We start from the raw sequence: 23,068 nt of genomic DNA on the forward strand, positions 1-23,068 counted from the left end.
GAACAAAAATTGCTGTGTGTGCCAATTCCTCATTGAAGTAAGTGATTGGTAAGGTATTGATAAAACAGAATTAACTAGAAGTTAATGTTGGCCCCTATAGAAATGTGTTTCAGTACCTCAGATGTCCATGATTGAAGTGGTTCTGGATCATGTTAAATTTCCTACTTAGGAAATATCATATTATATTCTTGAAAATGCTATTGTTTGTGTATAGAGATGCAAAGGCTTACAGTCACTTAATAGGCAGATAAAATTTAGCCTTTGCCAATGAACTTCAAAAGTTCCATGGAATTAGATTTTCATCTAGTTCATGCAAGGAAATCCAAGAAGTAGGGACCTGACTTTCAATATAAAACAAGAAACAAGCCAGCTAAAATCTCTGAGAAGAAGTGTTGTGCCTCACTACCAGAGCCACATTATGAAGACTAAGGCTGACTTGAGTCATCTGTCAAACAAAGACCCTTCCTCAATATGATTGATAGTTTGTTATTGGGTCAGAATCACATCCCAAACCAAATCCTATATAAGATGCTATATGTGTGGTTAATATGGGCTTCCCAGCTAGCTCAGTGACAAAGAATCCACCTGCCAACCACTGGACACAGGTTCAATCCCTGGGTCAGGAAGATCCCTTGGAGAAGGAAATGACAATCCACTCCAATATTCTTTTCTGAAAAATCCCATAGACAGAGGAGCCTGGTGGGCTACAGTCCTTAGGATTGTAAGAGCTGAACATGATTCAGTGGCTGAACAACAACAATATGTGGTTAACATTTGCTACCACTATGCTATTAGGAGGAGCTTCTCAGGTGTCTCAGTGATACATAATCCACCTTCCAACGCAGGAGACCTAGGAAACACGGGTTCAGTCCCTAGGTTGGGAAGATCCCCTTGAGAAGGAAATGACAATCCCCTCCAGTATCCTTACTAGGATAATCCTATGGACCGTGAAGCCTGGTGGGCTACAGTCCATGGGGTTGCAGAGAGTTGGACATGACAGGGACTGAGCATGCACACATGCAGCTATTAATATTATGAGCTATTCTTCAGGAATGAAAGCAGGCTGCTCTCTGTACAAGCGTCCTTGTGATTCCAGGGCAAAATACTTAGGGCAGTGATACCTGTCCAGAAATGAAAGGAAGTTGCTAGAAAACAGCCAGGTCAGTCAGTCAAGATCTTGGACACATTTTAAACTTTCTGTAGTTTAATTCAGTGACAGAAATGTTACCTTCAGCCAACTCTGGAAGTGAAACCACTTCAACCCACTCCTTTGACTATTGCCATCTCTGTTCTATGCAAGACAATGCTTTGGAAAGAAATCTCACATTGCTAGCATGCCTATAGCCCCCAATGTGAGCCAGGTCAGAAAACTGGGGTGGGGAGTGGGATAGAAGTTCCTCTTAAATCCAAACTTCCCAGAAACATTTGCCTGAAGTTGTTAAAGTATTGATAAATATTTTTAATGAATTTTCTCTGTGTTTTACAAACATTGAACTCTTGAGAGCCCTGTCTTATCAGAATCAAAAACACTCGGTTATATGGGATAACAAGGCCCCCAGCGTGTTTCCAACCAGACTAGCAGTGAGAAGCAACATAACCATCTAGCAAAGGAGATATCATTCTTGTACATTACCCAACAATTGGTGTTTAGCCCCAACAGGCTTAGGTAAGGTGCAGAAGTTTTAGAGAGTGATGTGGAGGCTGGCAGGCTCCCAAAAGAGACCCCACAACTCAGCACTTTCCTTGGAGAACCCACTACTTCCCCAAATCTTGTTGGTAATCTTGTAGGTGCAGAAATGATCTTGTAATCATCACAGAATCAGATAGACTTGAAATTCTGACTCATTCCAACAAAGCCCAGAAGTCATTGATGAGTAAAGCTAGCATACTCATTTAGAAATTAACATTCATGATGGCTTGAGTAGCCTACTTTTTCCTTCCAGACAAGCTACATTATCACCAAAGTGGTTCGTGAGGACGGGTGCCAACCAAGTTAATCAAGTGTTAGTCACTCAGTCGTGTCCAACTCTTTGCAACCCCATGTACTATAGCCCACCAGTCTCCTCTGTCCATGGAATTCTCCAGGTGAGAACATTGGAGTGGGTTGCTATTTTCTACTCCAGGAGATCTTCCTGACCCAAGGATTGAACCTGGGTTTCCTGCATCACAGGCAGATTCCTTACCATCTGAATCACTAGGGAAGCCCAAGTGAGTCAAATCACTGGGCAAAGGCATAGTCCCTGATAGAATACATTCTTCTCACACGTGTGTTGGTGAGTCTCCTTTTCCCCTGTGTTTGTTGCTGATGAATTTCTTTCCTGGATGACATTCCTTTTTTTCTTTATGTGACTACACTCCCTTCAGTTTACCGATAGTCCTAGTGAATGTATAGGATCACTCGCTATGGCTGTGCAGGTCTGATGTGTTGATTTCTTTCCTTTTTTCCACCTTTAAAAATGGATATTCAGGGACTTCCCTGGCAGTCCAGTGGTTAAGACTTCTTCCAATGCAGGAGGTGTGGATCTGATCTCTGGTCGGAGGGCTAAGATCCCACATGCCTAGCAGCCAAATAAACAAGACGTAAAACAGAAGCAATGATGTAACAAATTCAATAAAGACTTCTAAAAATTGTCCACAACAACAACAACAACAAAAAATCTTTAAAAAGTGTTCATAGAAACAATTCCTCATTTTCTGGAACTCAGGAAAAACGATCCATTTGAGGGGAAATCAACAGTAGAGACAGGTATAGCTCCATCCTCCAAAATCACCACCCGCCCAGGTGCCAGGCCAGGGTTGGGCCAGTGCTGACAGGAGATGACCCTAATGGGCCTTTGAACCCACCCTCTCCTGCCTGGCATTGATTTCTTAATTTAATGCAGTGTGTAGTCTCATGTCAAGTTGTTAGGGACACCTTCCCAAGTGCTTACATTAGGAAAGGATGTGAGGATATTAGGTGAAAACCTGAAGACCCTGTGATTCCTTGAGGGATGGTAGCTCATGGAGGGGCTCATTCACCTTTCCCAGAAAAGGGTAGAAAATGTGTCACCAAGATGATTGTATATCTTGGGGGGGGGGTTTTATCCTTAAAGATAATTGGTTACTGGATCACTAAGGTGTGACAATTGAAGGAGGAAGAAGGAAGGGGAAAAGACAGACATTAGTCTGGAGGTGTGGCCGCCACACGGTGGTTCTGACCTGGTTGCTTCTGGCTCAGGTGTGGTCCCTGACTGAACACCTGTCATTGTCAAGGTACAGGGCTCTGTGCTATGAGGCTCTCAGGGAAGATGAGGATGACTTGTCACAAATGATTCATGAACTTTGCTCTTTTGGACTTGTTGGGGCGTTCATCTTTTTCTTCATTGCCCTAGAATATCTAGTGGAGAGAAAGGCCAGACACAGCAGGAGGAGATTAGGGAGATTACTAGAAGGAACCCAAGAAGATGGAAGACAGTAATCACCCTCTGGTAGTCCATAACAGGAATCTGCAGCATAACATCAGCTTTACAAACTTGCCTAAATCCTTGAGAAAAGTTTGTCCCCAGCTCTTTACCCCTTTAGCTAAGCTGTGAGCCTGCCTGACCAACTAGATTATAGAGTTTTACATGATATATCTCAAGAACAGGAAGTGGGTAAGTGAAGGGCAGTGTGTGTAGTGGGGAACAGGCTGTCTTTTTCTGACCCTAGAGAAGCAAGGAACTAGAAGTAAAAATGGAAGGGAGGCGCATAGTCAAATGAGTGTCCCATTTGCCCTTTCTTGGCTTTTGGTTGAGAGTGGGACTGTATATAGTCAATTCTTACTCACTGAAGTCTGTTCTATAAAATCACTGTAAACACTGAGTTAGCAAATACTGGACCATTGCTTCTGGGGAAATACAAGATTATGATCTTGTGAGTCTGTGGTCACACTTTTTTTCCATTTTTAAATAAACTTTATTTTTAGAGCAATTTTAGGTTCACAGCAAAACCAAGCAAAAAGTAGAGTGTGCTTCCGTGTCCTACCCCACTCCCTACACGTGCAGGCTCCATAACTATCAACATCCCCCACCACAATGGTACATTTCTTACAATGGATGAAGCTACACTGACACATCATAATTATCCAAGGTCCAGAGTTTACTTTATATCTCATTCCTGGTATTGTATATTCTGTGGGTTTTGATGAATGACACTTAGCTGCCATTATAGTATCTTATAGGATAGTTTCACTACCCAAAAATCTGTCTATCTCTCTCCTCTAATGCCTGCAACTGTAACTGATCTTTCTCTGTCTCCATAGTCAGTCATGTAGTTGGAAACTCATTATGGAGCCATTTTAGTTTGACTTCTTTCACTTAATAATATGCATTTAAGGTCCTCCCATGTCTTTTTATAGCTCAAGAGTTCATTGTTTAATGCTAAGTAATATTCCATTGTTTGGATAGACCTCAGTGTTATGGCCTGAACTGTGACCTCTCAAAACTCATCTGTTGAACACCTAAGCCCTAATGTGACTATGTGTAGCAGTGGCAGTATTAGTCACTCAGTCATGTCCAACTCTTTGCAAGCCCACAAACTTTAGCCCACCAGGCTCCTCTGTCCATGGGATTCTCCAGGCAAGAATACTGGAGTGGATTGCCATTCCCCTATTTGTAAATAAAACCTTTACAGAGGTAAATGAGGTCTCAGAGATGGGGTCCTAATGCAATAGGACTGGTGTCCTTATCAGAAGAGACATGCTCACACAGAAAACAGGCCAAGTGAGGACAGAACAAGATTTTGGCCATCAGCAAGCCAGGGATAAATTTCTCACCAGCGACCAAAGTTTTCAATACTTTAATCTTGGACTTCCAGCCTTCAGAACTGTGAAAAAAAATAAATTTCTGTTATTTAAGTCATAAGGTCTGTGATATTTTATTTTGGCAGCTGAAGAAGACTAATACACACAGTTTATTGATCTTTTCATGTACTGGAGGACATCTTGGTTACTTCCAAGTTTGGGCAATTATGAATAAAGCTGCTATCAACATCCACGTACAGGTTTTTGTGTGGACATAAATTTTCAACTCATCTGAGTAAATACATTGAGTAAAGGACCATAACTGCTCAATTGTATGGTAAGAATATATTTAATTGGTAAGACACTACCAAACTGTATTCCAAAGTGGCTGTACCTTTGTATTCCCATCAGTGATGAATGAGAGTTCCTGTCGCTCCCCATCCTTGCTAGTATTTGGTGTTGTCATTGTTCTGGATTTGGGCTATTCTAATAGGCATGTGGTGGTATCTCACTGTTGTTCTAATTTGCCTTTTGCTAAAGTTGCTTACTCCTTGGAAGGAAAGTTATGACCAACCTAGATAGCATATTAAAAAGCAGAGACATTACTTTGCCAACAAAGGTCCATCTAGTCAAGGCTATGGTTTTTCCAGTGGTCATGTATGGATGTGAGAGTTGGACTATAAAGAAAGCTGAGTGCCAAAGAATTGATGCTTTTGAACAGTGGTGTTGGAGAAGACTCTTGAGAGTCCCTTGGACTGCAAGGAGACCCAATCAGTCCATTCTAAAGGAGATCAGTCCTGGGTGTTCATTGGAAGGACTGATGCTAAAGCTGAAGCTCCAATACTTTGGCCACCTCATGCGACGAGTTGACTCACTGGAAAAGACTCTGATGCTGGGAGGGATTTGGGGCAGGAGGAGAAGGGGACGGCAGAGAATGAGATGGTTGGATGGCATCACCGATTCGATGGAGGTGGGTTTGGGTGAACTCCGGAAGTTGGTGATGGACGGGGAGGCCTGGCGTGCTGTGATTTGTGGGGCTGCGGAGAGTCGGACACGACTGAGCGACTGAAATGAACTGAACTGAACTGAATGATATATGATGTGGAGTGTCTTTTCATATGTTATTTGCCATCTGTGTATCATTGTTGGTGGGATGTCTATTCATGTATTTTGCCCATGATTTAAACATGTTGTTCCTTTCCTTATTATTGAGTTTTATGAGTTCTTTGTATGTTTGGAATAACAGTCCTTTGTCAGATATATCTTTTGAAATACTTTCCCCATGCTATGGCTTGTCTTCTCATTCTTTTGATAGTGTCTTTCATGAAGCAGAGTTTTAAATTCATTAACCAATCAAAATATAATGCTGTTAAATGTGTGTATCTGTTTAAAAACACATTGTTTAATAGATATTATTAATTCAAGAATATTGAACTCGCAGCCAACAGCTCTATAACTCATGAAGGAAGCTTATTTAAAGCTTGTTGTTTTAGTCAGCTCAGGCTGCCATAACAAAATGCCACAAACTGTGTGACTTAACAGAAATTTATTTTCTCACAGTTCTGGAGGTTGGAAAGTCCAAGACCAAGGTTACAGAAGATTTCTGGTGAGAGCTTTCTTCCTGGTTTTTAGATGGTCCCTTTGTCCTCACATGGCCTTTCTTCTGATTGCAGAAAGTGAGCTGTCAACTCTTATGCTATTAATCAAGGCTCCACCCTTAAGGTCTCGTTTGACCCTCATTACTTCCTTAGATATCTACACATACAAGGACACCAGTGGTTAGGATTCAACATATGAATTTTGAGGACACAAGCATTCAGTCCACACCATATGTATTTTCTCACGTATTCAGTCCTTACCACATGCATTTTCTCTATTAAGGCACTTCACAGCCTTCTTGGCTTCCCTTGTGGCTCAGCTGGTAAAGAATCCGCCTGCAATGCGGGAGACCTGGGTTTGATCCCTGGGTTGGGAAGATCCCCAGAGAAGGGGAAAGGCTACCCACAGCACATCAGCACTACACTAGTGGGCCATTTTAAATAACAAAATCACCAATTCAAAGCACAAAAATAGGAAAAATGTGGCACTATGCCAAACATGAAAAGAACACTTGTTTACAGTGTGAGCACTGAAATAAGAAGGCAGAGTATCACCTTATAGGACCTCATCTGGAAACATATACAAAGGGCAACTCTAATTTTTTACCACTCTGCTCATGTCTACGAATGATGGTGCAAGCGCAGGAATGTTGACTTGGGAGTTAAAAATAAATCTTAGCAAGTGGGCCAGTTCACAAATATGAAATCTGATAATAATGAGGATTGACTGTATATATTTTTGATAAATTGAAGGAATCATTCAGAGGAAGGGGCTCCCCAACCTGCCCATTTGGATCTTAGGGAGATGATTACAGCGCAGAAGGCCCATGACATCATGTGGCCATACAGGTACTCAAGAGAGTGAAAGGACAAGAGCAGATAAGAAAGGTCTAGCTGGAATTCTGGAACCTCCCTTGTTTCTTTTGTCCCATAGGTTGCTGAGCTGAATGTTGAAGACCAGCCACAGGCAAGGTGACCCCCCAGCAAAAGTCACGGGCAGAAAGCCAAGCCAAGAAGCTGAAGGGACAACAGCAGAAACCTAGGGGCTGTAGATCACTAGCATTGAAAAGCAGCAGAGTCAGTGAGCAGGAAATGCATGACAAGTTCTTCTCAAGAAACTTGCTGGAGCCAGCTGCAGATTTAGTCCCAAAATGCAACAGGGCATCTTGGACCAGGAGCTGCCTACTGGAGATGGGTAGATTCCTGCCAGTGCAACCCATGAACCCTCATGAGGCCAGGGGCTTGTCCAAACCTTTCCTTCCCTCCAACCCCCAACACAACAGAGAATCAGTAAACTACGCTCTAGAATCCTCCATTTCAACTAGGGGAAGACCAGTCTAACTGGGTCACTGAGCAGCTTTATCCAAAAGTGACTTAAGATGGTCCAAGTGACTACTAAAATCACTGGACCTTTAAATCAGAGTGGACATTTAGCTTTTATCCTACTTACCAGAGGGTGGGGACTTGGGAGGGGAGCTACTTTAGTTAAACAAATGATAAATTCATTTTTCTGCATGTATCTCAGCTGTACTATGAGCTGAACTGTATCACCCAGTTATGTTAAAAAAAAAAAAACTTTTCTCAAATTGTGATTTTTTGGGGAATGATGATCATAAACCAGTGAAGGAAATAGACATTCCATCATTAATCATAATGACAAGGCAGTTTATGATCAGTGCTCTAAGCATTAGTTACATTCATTTGCTTTATCCAGAGGGCAGCAGTGAGCTTTGGCATCTCTGCTAGCAAGAAAGGCACTGGACTGGTGCTCTGGAGAGCTGATGCCACGCAGTCTGACTGTCTTTGGAAGGCTGCTACAGCACATGTGGATGTAATTCTCAGAGTTTTCAGCGCTGAGAGTACCAGGGTAATCTGTCAGGTGTCCAAGCAATAGATCCCTGCCCCTCCATCTCTTTTCTCCTTCTCATGCAGTCTCTTACCTCCACATCCCCATCCTGAGTCCTAGGCTTCTGACCTGGAACACCTTATATAGCTAATTCCTCTAGGAGTTGTTGCTTCCCTTGTGGTCTCCGCACGCTTTTAACTGCCCAGCAACTCTTCATGTTGATGCTGATTTCGTTCTTGAGATTGACTATGTGCTGATTATTTTTCACTGCCACTCCTGCCACCATGCCCATCCATCATCCTCTGCCCTGTTTGGTACCCTTGAAGCACTTGAGGGAATGCATTCAGGATTCTTGCCAGACTGTTCGCAGTGGGGTTCCACCTTGGAGGGCACTCTCCCTCCTCCTCCCTGTACCTTCCCTGCTTTCACAGAGAGTCTGTCATTTGCTGCATCCCTGCTCCCTTGAAAACAAACTCTGCTGGGAGCCATTCTCATCAGCCCTACTGTTCAATGGGATTTCATGATACTACTGCCCTCCCCTTGCTCCTGTTGCCAGCCTCTGAGTGCTTAACAACCCCTACTGCTTCCCTTAAACCTGCCCACACTCCTGTAGTCTCTACATTGACTTGTCTTTGTTTAGTCTCAGAAGTTGGATTTTGCTGCCTGATACTTCAAGTAATCTCCAAGTTACTATTTGCAATAATTCTTTCAAGCCTTGAGTTTTCCCTAATGCAGCCTATAGACCACCTGCTCTCAGAATCATCCATAGTTGCTGGTTAAAAATGCAAACTCCTGGGACCCATCCCATCCCAAACAGAATCCCTAGGAGAGCTGCTAAAGATCAGGGCACCTTCATTTTAAGCAGCTCCTGAAGACTTCATAGCTAAACTGAAACCAAAGAACTTCGTACAAGGCTCTCTCAGCTAGCACCTGAGTGCTTTCTTGGGCATATCAGTAGCTTTCCAGAACCTTTGGGTAAAGCCCGTTCTTATTCTTTAAGATGAATCAGAGATTAATTACATGTATTTCAAGTGATTTAAACTCCTAAGAGAAAAAGTATCTTTCAGTAAGATATTTTTGGAACCAAGCTCACTAAAATGTTTGGAGGCTTGCCTGTGTGAATTCTTGTCTACACTCTTAGGAACACCCAAGTGCATCTGTTAAAGGAGAGCTGAAGCTTTTAGTCCAGTTTGCTCAGTCATGAAATGGTTCCTATTATAATACAAAGGCACCATCTTTTCTGCCAGGCTAACTGTTTGGGATCCTAAGAAGATTCAGAATAGCAGTAAACAGAGCAGCCTGGTTGCTGTCTGGTTTAACTTACTCACTTCATAGAAAGGAAACCAAGCTGAAGGAACTTGCCCAGAGTCTCACACCCAGCTGGTTTGTTTAGTGTATTTTTTGATAGGTTTTCCTGCTTCAATAATGACTTTAGGTGTTGCTTACATATAGTTTGTAATGGAGTTGACCCCCTGGGTCCGGTCCTTCCACTGACAGTTGGTGACATAAGATTGAAATGTCACCTTTTTGTTTGTTTTTTTGAGGTCTGTATTAGTTTCCTATTGCTCATAACAAATTACCACATGGTAAGTAGTTTAAAACAACAGTCACTCATTATCTCTACAGTTTCTATAGGTCAGAAGTCCAGGCCCAGCTGAGCTACATCCTTTGCTTAGGGTTTCATAGAACTGAAATGAAGTGTTGGCCATGCTACATTCCTTTCTGGAGCTTGAGGTCCTTTTCCAAGTTTATGTGGTTGCTGGCAGAATTCAGTTCCTTGTGGTTGTAGGACTGAAGCCCCTGTTCTCTTGCTGGCTATCTGCCAGGGTCAGTTTGTACTCCAAAGGTTGTCCGCAGTTCACTGTCACATGGTGGCCTTACCCATAGGCCTTCTTTTGCTTCCAATCATTTTGTTTTTTCATGTCACTGACTTCTAGACCCAGATGTAAAATACCTGTGTAATTCCACCAGGCCCACTAGATTATCTCTCTTTTAAAGAACTCAGAGTCAACTGGTGAATAACCTCATTACAAGAGTGATGTGCTCTCAATCCAAAGGTTCTGAATATACTCAAGAGGAGGGAACCACACAAGGAGTATATCCTAGGGGTAGGAATGTTGGGGCCGCCTTACATCTCTGCCTATCACAAGGCCTTAAAGCAGCAAACACTTATTGAGTGCCGAACACTGGTTGAAACCTTGTTGAACATAAGCTGAAGCATACTTTTAAATTTTTAAGAGTTTATTTGAGCAAACCCCAATTCCAACTGGGCAGCACCAAACTGGAAGTGGTTAAGTGCTCCACCAGTAGGACCCAAGGGTAAGACTTTATAGAGAGGGTACAGAAGCAAAGAAAAGAAATTATTTGATTGGCGATAGCTTGAAGTCTAGTTGGGTATGATCAGTTGTCCTTAGCATTTTGATTTTGTCACCTTGAGACAATTACAGGCATGGATTGTGGTTTGTTTATGTAGACCACCAGCAGCATGAGAGCTACCTCATTCTAATGGCTCCTTGTTTAATTAATATACCAAACCTATACATGTCATGTTTTAATTCATATAATCCTTCCCTGGTGGCTCAGTGGTAAAGAATCTGCCAGGCAATGTAGGAATCGCAGGTTAGATCCTTGGGTTGGGAAGATCCCCTGGAGAAGGGAATGGCAACCCACTCCAGTACTCCTTCCTGGGAAATTCCTTGGAAAGAGGAGCTTGGTGGGCTACAGTCCATAGGTCACAAAGAGTCAGACACAACTTAGCAACTAAACAACAACATGTCATATTTTAGTTCGTGTAATCCTTACAACAGCTCTAAGAAGTAAATACTGTTATTACTATTATTATCTTATTTTTATAGACAAGTAACTTGAGATATATAAAGGCAAATACAAATTGAAAATAGGAAATTTCATTCCCTCTGTTAAAAAATAAGGGGCAAGACCCACACCTCTCCCGTTTCTTTCAGAATTTCTTTGTTCTCTTCAAAGGTACACAAATCTTTCTAATGGGTAAATAAACCTCTGGGCAGTCTCACAACTCAAGCACTGGGAGCCATCTCTTTAAAATATGGTCATTAAGGAAGACAGTGCCCAGTGTCCTAGTATCCTGTGAGGAGATAGGCCTACTGGCCACTGGGATCCCAGTTGCAAAACTCACCTAATTTAATGGGTTGGATCCCCTTAACTATATGAAGGAGTGAAATTTCTTTTTGTCTTTGAGATTCCTTTAGCAGGTTACCTGTGATGTATACCACATTCTGGTCTAATGTTTATTCAATAATAAATTTTTTTTTCTTCTGTCTTTGTAGCAAGATTTTCCACTTTGGGGATGAATTTTGTTTTTAATTCTATTTTACCGGCAGGTAGAGAGAAGGTAACTAACTTGTCACTGACACCTTGCTTGGAGTAGTAGAGTTGGGACTATGAACTCAGAATCTACCCATCTCCCTAGCTTGCTGTTGTTTTACCAGAAACAACTTGTAGTTGCTAACTGTTCCTTAGTAGAGGCTTCTCTATGTCCTGTTCTATGACCAGTGAGGCCTCAACACGTTTAACCCTTTAGACCAGGGTTCCTCAACCTTAGGGATATTGACATTTTTTAGGCTGTGTAACTGTGTTGTGGAAGCGGTCCTACGAAAAGGAGGACATTTAGCAGCATCCCTGACCTCTACCCACTAGATGCCAGTAGCACACCCAGTTGTGGCAATCAAATATGTCTCCAGACATTGGCAAGCATTTGGGAGGAACAAGGTCAAAATCACTGTAGGCTGAGAACTACTCCTTTAGTGAAAGAAATAAGAAACACACACACAGACACACACACACACGCACGCACACACACATGCACACACACACCATTGCTTGACAGGGAGCAGGGAAGGGACACAGCAGAAAGACATCAATTTTCACAGAATGGGCTGAGGGCCAACAGCCTGGTAAGAGATGCTTTAGTTTTCTCATTCTTGATTTTGCACAAACAGTAGAGACCAGTTTTGGTTTCATTTTTCTTTCATCCTATTCTTTTTTTGCTGGTTGGGTTGAAGAAATACTAGAGAAGAGCAAGTCACAATAAAAAGCATCCTCCTTACCAAAGATTTGGGCAGCTCTAGTTTGTTCATGGGGTCACAGAAAACCAGACATGACTGAGCACTCACACCTACACACATACATGAGTTTGTCCTGTGTTTCCCTGCTTTGATAAAATTTAAAGTTCTGTTAAATCCCTTGAAGAATCTTGTTGGGGTGGGGAGGGGGATGGTGGGAGTTAGTGAGCTGGGTCAAGGACTGCACTTTAGTTTTTATCCAACTGCAGACCACAGCACGAAGGTGACTTCATCCTGGAAAATTCTCAACATGAAGCCTGGGAACAATTAAATAAAAGACTTTTAAAAAAGATTATTTCCTGCTACGTTCAAAACCCTGTTTCTTTCCTGTTACTAACAAGAAACTTACGCATGTGTGTGTGCGTACATGTGAGTGTGTGCACGTAAACACACATACACTTATATATATATATCTCTTTTGGAGCAAGATTAACTTATGAACTAAAAACCAACCCAGTGTACTTTCACCCCTTTGCCTGAACATTCTGTACTTTAAATATGCTTCAGAACTATTGCTGCCTTTGTTCTGTGGTCATTTCCTTCCCAACTGTATAAAGGACTATTCCTTTCAAGCAGTCAGCAAATAATATGTACCAAAGATCTGCTATCTCGTCAGTACTTCAGGGAAAACAAAGAATCATAAGATCCAGTCTCTCCACCCCACTCTCAAGTTAGGTCACTGCTGTGAGAAAAACCAGTTCTGTATCTGAAGTGGGAAAGCATTTGCAAGATTTTCCAATACAGGAGCCCTTCTGTTCACAAGTAGGTCAAATTTCAAAAGTTTATTCATTGATCCTTTTGTTTATAAGTAAAAGGAGGCCAAAAGGTACTTAGCATTGTCTTGCTTCTTGATGTATTTCCACCAAATAGACAGGAGAATTGGAGAAGGAAATGGCAACCCACTCCAGTGTTCTTGCCTGGAGAATCCCAGGGACGGGGAAGCCTGATGGGCTTCCATCTATGGGGTCACACAGAGTCGGATACGACTGAAGTGACTTAGCAGCAGCAGCAGCAGCAGCAGCAGACAGGAGAATGATTTCGCTCATGTTTTAGAATTTAGACAAACTCTTTTCCTCTTTTCTTGAATATGTTGCCATTGAATTAAGTATCTAAGTATCTTTTTTCTAAAATAAAGTAACTTTAACTGAAATGAAAATCTATTAAAGAAAATGATATCTCATTTGGTGATATTTCCAATGTTCTATGAAACCCCTTAGCAACTACATTTTGATGTTATGCAAATCCCAACAGAGCCCAACATACCCATAAAAGTATGAAAATCTTAGTTACATTTCTCCCATGCTGATGTTTGGAGTTATTGAATTCACATTCTAGACTTCTAAATTAACCTTGGGCTACGGTGTGCCTCATCTCCATGCCTTACGTGGGTAGCCAAGTGGATCCTGTTTTATTTCTGCCACCACAAGCTTAATCCTGATCCTTGACACCAGTCCTTCCAGTACTTTCCATTACAAGCTGCCAAGGTCAAAGGCTGCCTTCAAAGTCTCAAACACAGGAACCAAAGGAAACTTCTCACCTTGGGAAAATCCCTGCTAAATTGACTATGACGTCATAGACATTAATACAAAGAGAGGCTGACCTAACCTCTCTATCTCTCAAAAGCCAAGTTCCTGGAGGGCATCACATAATCCAGGGGAGGAAAAATTTTCCTCTATCCTCTCAAGTTCTGTTCCTGCAGGCTGTGAATTAAAATGACTGCAGGAAACCAAAATATGTTACTCTAAAATATGCCACTTAAGTGTATTGATTATTTTGAGTTATAAACAGTTAAGAAACAGCAAGTTCAAAAAGGACACTATGATCCTCCTTTCTCTTCCTGAAAGCTGGAGATAAAACCCCCTGGTGAAAGATGCCCTCTCTGTAGCAGAAATTCTTAACAGCCAAAAGAGATGGAGAGCTAAGAAACCTATACAAACCAATCTTGTTTAACTAACCCTTATTTTCCAATAGCTTCTTCACCATTTACTACCCCCAGCCCAAACCCCTGTCTTGTGTGAATTCTTCACAAACTTATTGTTTCTTTGTCTAAAATGTATCAAATTTTCCTGCTCTTGTCACTGAGGGCTTCATTCTCTTAAGAAAGCTCCTATATACATGTAAAAAATCTGTTCCATGTGTACACTTTTCTCTGGCTAATATGTCTTCTTGTTGTTGTTTAGTTGCTAAGTCATGTCCAACTCTTTAGAAAACCCGTGGACTTTAGCCCACCAAGTTCCTCTGTCCATGGGATATCCCAGGAAAGAATACTAGAGTGGGTTGTTAATTTTTTTCTCCAGGGGATCTTCCCAATCAAGGGATTGAACCTTCATCTCCTGCTTGGCAGGCAGATTCTTTATCACTGAGTCACCTGGGAAGCCCAATATGTCTTATCATGGTTTATTCCAAAGACCCAGTCTGAGACCCAGAGAGATTAGGGGAGAATTTTTCCTCCCTTACCAAGCAAAAGACTGATTCACAGGAGAAATATATGCAAATTTATTTGATATTCACATTAAATAATGTTTATTTTATGTGACATACAGGTGGGGGAAGGACTTTATAGAAAAGAAATTAAAAATTCCCAAAACTTGAGGTCTTAAATACCATTTTAACAAGGAGCAATAAATTGTGGAGAAATGACTAAACAAAGGAAAGGAGTTTAGGCTTCTCAGTTCAGTTCAGTTCAGTCACTCAGTTGTGTCCGACTCTTTGCGACCCCATGAATCACAGCACGCCAGGCCTCCCTGTCCATCACCAACTCCCGAAGTTCACTCAAACTCACATCCATCGAGTCGGTGATGCCATCCAGCCGTCTCATTCTCTATCGTCGCCTTCTCCTCCTGCCCCCAATCCTTCCCAGCATCAGAGTCTTTTCCAGTGAGTCAACTCTTCGCATGAGGTGGCCAAAGTATTGGAGTTTCAGCTTTAGCATCAGTCCTTCCAGTGAACACCCAGGATCGATCTCCTTTAGAATGGACTGGTTGGATCTCCTTGCAGTCCAAAGGACTCTCAAGAGTCTTCTCCAGCACCACAGTTCAAAAGCATCAATTCTTCGGTGATCAGCTTTTTTCACAGTCCAACTCTCCCATCCATACATGACCACTGAAAAACCATAGCCTTGACTAGACAGACCTTGGTTGGCAAAGTAATGTCTCTGCTTTTTAATATACTATCAAGGTTGGTCATAACTTTCCTTCCAAGGAGGAAGCATCTTTTAATTTCATGGCTGCAATCAACATCAGCAGTTATTTTGGAGCCCCAAAAAATAAAGTCTGACACTGTTTCCACTGTTTCCCCATCTATTTCCCATGAAGTGATGGGACCAGATGCCATGATCTTTGTTTTCTGAATGTTGAGCTTCAAGCCAACCTTTTCACTCTCCTCTTTCACTTTCATCAAGAGGCTTTTGAGTTCCTCTTCACTTTCTGCCATAAGGGTGGTGTCATATGTATATCTGAGGTTATTGATATTTCTCCCAGTAATCTTGATTCCAGCTGGTGCTTCTTCCAGCCCAGAGTTCCTCATGATGTACTCTGCATATAAGTTAAATAAGCAGGGTGACAATATACAACCTTGACGTACTCCTTTTCCTATTTGGAACCAGTCTGTTGTTCCATGTCCAGTTCTGACTGTTGCTTCCTGACCTGCATACAGGTTTCTCAAGAGGCAGGTCAGGTGGTCCGGTGTTACCTTCTCTTTCAGACTTTTCCACAGTTTATTGTGATCCACACAGTCAAAGGCTTTAGCATAGTCAATGAAGCAGAAATAGATGTTTTTCTGGAATTCTCTTGCTTTCTCCATGATCCAGCGGATGTTCGCAATTTGATCTCTGGTGCCTCTGCCTTTTCTAAAACCAGCTTGAACATCTGAAAGTTCACAGTTCACATATTGCTGAAGCCTGGCTTCGAGAATTTTAAGCATGACTTTACTAGCGTGTGAGATGAGTGCAATTGTGCAGTAGTTTGAGCATTCTTTGGCATTGCCTTGCTTTGGGATTGGAATGAAGATTGACCTTTTCCAGTCCTGTGGCCGCTGCTGAGTTTTCCAAATTTGCTGGCGTATTGAGTGCAGCACTTTCACAGCATCATCTTTCAAGATTTGAAATAGCTCAATTGGAATTCTATCACCTCCAATAGCTTTGTTCGTAGTGATGCTCTCTAAGGCCCACTTGACTTCACATTCCAAGATGTCTGGCTCTAGGTCAGTGATCATGCCATCATGATTATCTTGGTCGTGAAGATCTTTTTTGTACAGTTCTGCTGTGTATTCTTGCCACCTCTTCTTAATATCTTCTGCTTCTGTTAGGTCCATACCATTTCTGTCCTTTATCGAGCCCATCTTTGCATGAAATGTTCCCCTGGAATCTCTAATTTTCTTGAAGAGATCTCTTGTGTTCCCTATTCTGTTGTTTCCCTCTATTCTTTTGCACTGATCACTGAGGAAGGCTTTCTTATCTCTCCTTGCTATTCTTTGGAACTCTGCATTCAGATGCTTATATCTTTCCTTTTCTCCTTTGCTTTTCGCTTCTCTTCTTTTCACAGCTATTTGTAAGGCCTCCTCAGACAGCCATTTTGCTTTTTTGCATTTCTTTTCCATGGGGATGGTCTTGGTCCCTGTCTCCTGTACAATGTCAAGAACCTCCGTCCAGAGTTCATCAGGCACTCCATCTATCAGATCTAGTCCCTTCAATCTATTTCTCACTTCCACTGTATAATCATAAGGGATTTGATTTAGGTCATATCTGAATGGTCTAGTGGTTTTCCCTACTTTCTTCAATTTCAGTCTGAATTTGGCATTAAGGAGTTCATAATCTGAGCCACAGTCAGCTCCTGGTCTTGTTTTTGCTAACTGTATACAGTTTCTCCATCTTTGGCTGCAAAGAATATAATCAATCTGATTTTGGTGTTGACCATCTGGTGATGTCCATGTGTAGAGTCTTCTCTTGTGTTGTTGGAAGAGGGTGTTTGCTATGACCAGTGCGTCCTCTTGGCAAAACTCTATTAGCCTTTGCCCTGCTTCATTCCATGATCCAAGGCCAAATTTTCCTGTTACTCCAGGTGTTTCTTGACTTTCTACTTTTGCATTCCAGTCCCCTATAATGAAAAGGACATCTTTTTTGGGTGTTAGTTCTAGGAGTGGTTAATTACGCAAAATGAGCTAGGAAATATACTAGGGAAACTAGTGGATGTATCAGGACCCAGGGAAGATCATTGAAAAATATACCTCAATGGCATATTGATGAACTTGAATTAAAATTACTAAAGGAATGTGCAATGCAAGATTGACACTCTGACCTTCTTTCTGTCACCGTGAAAGCAGGAAATAAACCTCTCATGTGAATGGTTCACTGTCTGCATTTAGAGGTAGAAGGACACCCTTATACCAGAGGTGGGATTCAGGCTGAGAAGCCTGGTGAGACAAACTCTGTCACTTCTTTCATTGACTACCCCAAGCCGAAACTCTGTTTAGATTCTTCACTAATTGAGCACCCAAAACCTAAGTTGCTTTGTCCTGTCTGCTCCTCACCAATTTATTGTTTCTTTGCCTAAAAAATGTAAAAACTGCCTGCTTTGGCCACTTCTTAGGTCCCTCTCTTTTCTTTGAGAAAGTTAAAGTTTAATTCTTTTTCTCCTGTTCATTTTTACTGTGCAAGTACATTACTAGTCCAGCCACAAGAACTCAAGAGGGTTGGGGGAAAATTCCCCTCCCCAACAGAAGAGAAAGGTTATCTTCCTAAGGTTTATTCTGCAGACTCCTCTGAAGATCAACTCCTTATCTCCAATGATAAGAAGTTTATCTTCTTCCTGGTGCTGGCAGGGCACCTTTCTCATGGGAAATGTATGCCTGGCTTTTGGGCAGAAAGGAAAATGGCAGAGAGGCCTTCCTGAATGCTGTATTTCAGTTGTCTTCAGTTCAAAATCATCAATATGCCAAAGCAATGTCTTTGGGGTGGTATGTTCTGATCCCCTTCCACGGGCTTCAGGATTTTCTTATTGAAACATGATTTTCCTGTTCAGACAGGGGTAGGTTGGATGTCTGAGTAGTTTTCAGGATGTACTTGGGGACGCTGGGCTGGAAGAATCACAAGCTGGAATCAAGATTGCTGGGAGAAATATCAATAACCTCAGATATGCAGATGACACTACCCTTATGGCAGAAAGTGAAGAGGAACTCAAAAGCCTCTTGATGAAAGTGAAAGAGGAGAGTGAAAAGGTTGGCTTGAAGCTCAACATTCAGAAAACAAAGATCATGGCATCTGGTCCCATCACTTCATGGGAAACAGATGGAAAAACTGGAAACAGTGTCAGACTTTATTTTTTGGGGCTCCAAAATAACTGCTGATGTTGATTGCAGCCATGAAATTAAAAGACGCTTCCTCCTTGGAAGGATAGTTATGACCAACCTAGATAGTATATTAAAAAGCAGAGACATTACTTTGCCAACCAAGGTCTGTCTAGTCAAGGCTATGGTTTTTCAGTGGTCATGTATGGATGTGAGAGTTGGACTGTGAAGAAATCTGATCGCCGAAGAATTGATGCTTTTGAACTGTGGTGCCAGAGAAGACTCTTGAGAGTCCCTTGGACTGCAAGGAGATCCAACCTTTCCATTCTAAAGGAGATCAATCCTGGGTGTTCATTGGAGGGACTGATGCTAAAGCTGAAACTCCAATACTTTGGCCACCTCATGCGACGAGTTGACTCACTGGAAAAGACTCCGATGCCGGGAAAGGTTGGGGGTGGGAGGAGAAGGGGACGACAGAGAATGAGATGGCTGGATGGCATCACCGACTCTGTGGACATGAGTTTAAGTGAACTCCGGGAGTTGGTGATGGACAGGGAGACCTGGCGTGCTGTGATTCATGGGGTTGCAGAGAGTCGGACCTGACTGAGCGACTGAACTGAACTGAACTGAACTGGGGATGGCCTCTGGGTGTGGCTAGGAGGTCCTCCACCTCTTGCTTCATTTGCTGTATTTTAGTGAGGGAAGTGGTATTGGGTTTCAGGTATGAACTCGAAAGCTGACTTTCACATTTGCTGTACTGGCCTGCCCTATATGTCCATTTCCTCAGTCCTTTCTTCTCTCTTGGAGAAGGAAATGGCAACCCACTCCAGTACTATTGCCTGGAAAATCCCATGGATGGAGGAGCCTGGTAGGCTACAGTCCATGGGGTCGCAAAGAGTCGGACACGACTGAGCGACTTCACTTCACTTTACTTCTTCTCTCTAGTACTGATTACTGAGGCAGGCACAGATGGATCATTTTTCTCAGGTGGCGTGATTTACTCTTTTCCCTTTAAAACATTTGTTCAGTAATTTGTCCAATTTTACCTGCAATGCTTGCCATAATCTCACAAGTTTCAACTTATTATCTGTACATTTTTGTCAGAGTGACACATTTCTTCTGGGATAATGATCCTATTTGCAACCAAACCTCATTAACAGAAAAATATAATGGTAAAACATGCAAATTCCCGTCAATAGCATCTTTAAGTGCAGGCACAGTTGAAGTGCTTCCTCTCTGGAATAGTTTGATTCTAAGATTATAAATTATTTAGTAGAATAGGCTGCTGTGGTGTTATTTGGAGGCAATTACACAGACAATTCATTGTTTATCTTCTCGTAGTCTCTTAGAAGATAATGGGGTGTAAGGGCAGCAAGGATGGGCTAGGAACCAAGGTCCTTGCCCCATTCCATAGGTTATTTGTTCTTGGATCCAGGTCTCTGCACATCAGTTTGGTCTCCTTGAAATGATAGAATAGACTAGATTATTTGAATTTTGCATTCCAGTGCTTAGATTCTATAAAATACTATTCAAAGCCATACATTTCTGTTCATCAGGAAAACTTTATTGTGTGTAGTGTACTGTGCTGGGTATATTATGCAAAGGGGAATCAGAAAAGTTGCCACTGTTTGAGTTAATAGTCTAACAGAAGACATCAGTGTGTAAATAATAACAACAATATATAAAAGGATGGGCACTCCCAGAAAGGAACAGATAAAATAACATCTGCTTCAAGTTGGTCGTTCATTTTTGGAGAAGTGGTTAAGCAGTGAGACTGCTTATATGAATGAGACTAAGGGAAGGGTAGAAAGTGATTTAGTTATTTTTGTTTGCATAAATGAGAATTTTTATGATTATAAAAAGTAACACGTGAGAAAATGGGTGAGGGACTTGAACAGGCACTCACAAAAGGCCAGTCAACATATGCAAAGGGGTTCGACCTCATTAGGAAACAGGAAAATGCAGTTAACCATCCTGAGATACCACTACACACCCTCCCAAAAGGGCTACAATAATACCTCAGTTCAATTCAGTTCAGTCACTCAGTCGTGTCCGACTCTTTGAGACCCCATGAATCACAGCACGCCAGGCCTCCCTGTCCATCACCAACTCTCATCAAAATGGGCAACAATGGGAATTCTCCTAAGCAGCTGCTGAGTGTGTAGATTCATCCGATCACTTTGGGAGACTCTTTAGCATGGCAACTGAAGCAACTGAACCTGTATACACTGAAGGACACATATATTCTACAGAAATGTGTGCACTTTGAGCGAAAAGATCTGGAACAAAAATGTTTGTATGTTTGTAGCAGTACTATTCGTAACAGCCCCACACTGAAAACAATCTAATGTTCATCAACAGTAAAGCAGATAGATACATTTTGTAAGATTTATAATTTTATTTATATTTACATACTATGGTATTTTTCTTTACAGTCTTTTGTGTGCATATGTAACATTAAAGATACACACCCTATATCCTTTCATTAAAAATGTAATAACACAAGAATTTCTTCCTAAGATAAAAAGTTATCTGTAAACATTTTAGTGGTTACACAGTAGTTGACCATATTCTTGTTGCTATGATAGTTAACGTGCACTGTATGCTAAGCACTGTTTTCAGTACTTTATGTTCCCTGTTTAGCTTGATCCCAGAGCACTATGCTCCAACCCAACCTATTGGTTCTAACCATCACCTATGGCTAAAGTCCAAGCCAACTGCTTCTGCCCAAAGCAGGCCTCTGAGGCCTCTGGTCCACTATCCCTCAAAGCATTCCTTTATCTCTTTACCAAACCATTAGCACCCAGGGCTACCACCTCAGGCCCATTGACTAACCAATGCCACCTACAAGAGCAACACTAATGCTTGGGACAAAGCAGACGTGGAACCACACTTGCTACTGGTACAGCTGTCCTCCAGTTTATCTATTCCTTTCTGGAAATTTCGGTCACAATTCTGTCTCAAAAACTTGACTGAAGACAGGAGATTAAGAACCCTAACAATGTACTTCAATAATCTTCCTATTCTTTTTTCCTTGCCACAATCCTTCAGGCAGGAAGGAACTGACTTGACATTCCCTCTTCCTGGCAGGAACTCCTCTTCCTTAAGGCAGCAAAATTGTATGGTCTAAGAGAGACCAGTGGGAATCTCTTCCATGCTATGGTAGAAACTCTATGGTCTGAGTCCTCCAGCCTTAGTTCTTGATACGGAACCAGAGGACAAAACCAGAAATTGATAAATACCTCAAATAAAAACACTCTACTATCCAAAAATTTATATTTGTCTTACAATTACTAAGGCTTCCTTGGTGGCTCAGACAGTTAAGAATCCACCTGCAATGCAGGAGACCCAGGTTCAGTCCCTGGGTTGGGAAGATCCCCTGGAGAATGGAACAACTAGGCACTCCAGTATTCTTGCCTGGAGAATTCCATGGACAGAGGAACCTGGCAAGCTACAGTCCATGGGGTCGCAAAGAGTCAGACATGACTGAGCGACAACACTTTCACTTTCACACTTAACTATTACTGTTTTTAGTATAGAGTGAATGTCTGTCTCACCTCTCTCCTGACCTATATTTATGGATTTTTTTTAATCACCACATTTAAAGGCAAAAGAGAGAAACAGGGATAGAGATTTAAAAAGAGAAGTAAAAATATACAAGCAGCTCCTGCAGCTCAATTCCAGAAAAATAAATGACCCAATCAAAAAATGGGCCAAAGAACTAAACACACATTTCTCCAAAGAAGACATAAAGATGGCTAACAAACACATGAAAAAATGCTCAACATCCCTCATAATCAGAGAGATGCAAATCAAAACCACAATGAGATACCATTTCACACCAGTTAGAATGGCTGCTATCCAAAAGTCTACATGCAATAAATGCTGGAGAGGATGTGGAGAGAAAGGAACCCTCTTACACTGTTTGTGGGAATGCAAACTAGTACAGCCACTATGGAGAAAAGTGTGGAGATTCCTCAAAAAACTGGAAATAGAACTGCCATATGATCCAGCAATGGCACTCCTGGGCATACACACTGAGGAAAGCAGAATTGAAAGAGACACATGTACTCCAATGTTCATTGCAGCACTGTTTATAATAGCCAGGACATGGAAGCAACCTAGATGTCCATCTGCAGACGAATGGATAAGAAAGCTTTGGTACATATACACAATGGAGTATTATTCAGCCATTAAAAAGAATACATTTGAATCAGTTCTAATGAGGTGGATGAAACTGGAGCCTATTATACAGAGTGAAGTAAGCCAGAAAGAAAAACACCAATACAGTATTCTAACGCATATATATGGAATTTAGAAAGATGCAAATGATAACCCTGTATACGAGACAGCAAAAGAGACACAGATGTATAGAACAGTCTTTGGGACTCTATGGGAGAGGGTGAGGTGGGATGATTTGGGAGAATGGCATTGAAACACGTATGTTGTCATATGTGAAACGAATCACTAGTTCAGGGTCAAT

The 23,068-nt window shown here is 41.8% G+C and overlaps 1 long non-coding RNA gene across 1 annotated transcript in view; it reads right to left on the reverse strand.

The window, feature by feature from the left end:
• Window positions 1–4,765: 4,765 nt before the first annotated feature.
• LOC129561002 (uncharacterized) overlaps window positions 4,766–23,068 on the reverse strand; it is a 35,206-nt gene continuing 16,903 nt past the window's right edge. The window contains exon 4 of the long non-coding RNA XR_008686905.2: window positions 4,766–4,842. This is a non-coding gene — a long non-coding RNA (uncharacterized LOC129561002). The remainder of the gene's footprint in view (window positions 4,843–23,068) is intronic.

The sequence above is a fragment of the Moschus berezovskii genome, chromosome 10 (assembly GCF_049115385.1).
Source record: "Moschus berezovskii isolate FMDL1 chromosome 10, NW_MosBer_1.0, whole genome shotgun sequence".
Lineage (NCBI taxonomy): Eukaryota > Metazoa > Chordata > Mammalia > Artiodactyla > Moschidae > Moschus > Moschus berezovskii.